The following is a 2140-nucleotide window of genomic DNA, read 5'->3' on the forward strand; positions in this document are numbered from 1 at the left end:
GGGGGTGCCCCAACCTGCAATCGAAAGCTGAGGCCAAGCAAACACAAAGACAACAATACAAAAACAAACGCAAAGACAAACACAAATACAAATACAAAGACAAACGCATAAAGACAGCAATACAAAAGCACATGTACTTGTACCTGACGACAACATGAATGAAGCACACAGCGTCAACACACACCCATCAATCACTACAATCACTAATTAATTACTTCAACCCATACCCACGCACGTCCGAACCTAGATCTAATTCTCTTTTTTTCCTCCGCTCAAAGAGTTGTCCTTCTTGTTTCTCACTTCTGTTTCCACGCAAACGTGCGCAGTTGGCGTCTTTGACATCCTTGTCTTTTCTCTTAGCTTCGATAGAGCTACATTGTATTTAGGCTTTATAGTTGGTCTAGCGGTTTGGGAGCTCACCGAGGAGGTTGTAGATTGTTTTAAGATCTTTGGGTTTCACTCGTTCAAGGTATACCTACACTCTTCTTCTTCTTTTTTTTTCAAACCATTCCTACGTAATGTCAGTCTTTCTTGTATTCAGTCCTCTCAAAACGGCTGTGGTTATTCTTGTGTGCTTCTCTGTAGCCTAGTCTAACTGATTTGTTGAATGGTTGTTTTGTGTGTGTGTGTGTGTGTGTGTGTGTGTGTGTGTGTGTGTGTGTGTGTGTTGTTTCAAACTACCCTACAAATTGAAATGTAGAGTTTCTCCTTTGTGGTTGTTTGGAGGGCGCCGCTGAAAGATCTTACTTTTTCACTAGTTTTTGGGGTTTTTTTGTCCCGTGTTCTGAGGACGTTGTTGCCCGTATTTGTTGGTTACGTAAGAATGTACAGGCATGGTGCAAACTGTCATGTTTTCTAGAGAAACGAAACAAGTGAAAGGGGAATTGTTTAGTCGGTAATGATGATGATGATGATGATGATGATGATGATGATGATGATGATGATGATGATGATGGTGATGATGGTGATGATGGTGATGATGATGATGGTGATGATGATGATGATGATGATGATGATGATGATGATGGTGATGATGGTAGTGGTGGTGGTGACGGTGACGGTAATAATGGTAATCGTGATGGTGATCATGAGGATGATTATTTGTGTTCGCGATGATGATGTTCTGATGTTGGAAATGACGTGCATATTAGTCTTAGTGTTAAGTTTGTTCAGCGCTTACTCTAGATCCCTGCTAGGCTGTCTTGGGAAAACAGGACATAACCCTCATTTCCCACTCCTCGCATAGAGTTACAAAACATTTTCATCCGCTTCAAGTGATCACATTATTAGTGTGTTTGTTACCCTACGTCTAAGTTATCATATTTTCAAAATCGTGAAGGGTATTTTGCCATTAATCTTTGTAATATAGAATTTTAATTTTCATAGTCAAAGCAGACTAAATTGTGTGCTTACAAGTTATCGCTATCGTCGTTCGCAACCGGTCATTATTTTTTTTTTTTTGGGGGGGGGGGGGGGGGGTTGTTTCTGTCTGGCAGTCTTGCTTTTTCATGCTCTAAAATAATCACATTATGTCGATTTGACTTTCTTTACTTACTTATTCCTCGTTCTAGTTCACTGTTGTTGTTTTGTTTTTTTTGTTTTTGTTTTGTTGTTTTGAACACCAATTGTGACATTCCCAGTGTGTGGGAGGTTTAAAGTACATTATTTTGCATACAAAACGTAAGCCCAGTCAGCTTTAAGCCTATTCCTTGACCATGAGGTCTGATCCGATTATACAAGAGAGCAATATCGTTGTAAGTGTGCTTTTGTAGTCTTTACGCTTTGGCCCTTTATTTACTAGGAATTTAGATTCAAGCTTTTATTTTTGGACTCAAGTCCTGAATGAACCCACACGTACTTTCCAAATCATTGCTTTGTGGGCTGTACGGAAAGACACACACACCACACACACACACACACACACACCACACACATACACACACACACACACACATACACACTCACACACACACACACCAGCTACACACACATACAGACAGAAAAAGGCAGGGAGGGAGAGAGAGAGAGAGAGAGAGAAAGAGAGAGAGAGAGAGAGAGAGAGAGAGGGAGGGAGGGAGGGAGAGAGATCGAGGGATAGACACACGCAGAGAGAGAGAGAGGGAGAGAGAGAAAGGGAGAG

The sequence above is a fragment of the Aplysia californica genome, unplaced genomic scaffold (assembly GCF_000002075.1).
Source record: "Aplysia californica isolate F4 #8 unplaced genomic scaffold, AplCal3.0 scaffold00151, whole genome shotgun sequence".
In the NCBI taxonomy this organism is placed as follows: Eukaryota; Metazoa; Mollusca; class Gastropoda; order Aplysiida; family Aplysiidae; genus Aplysia; species Aplysia californica.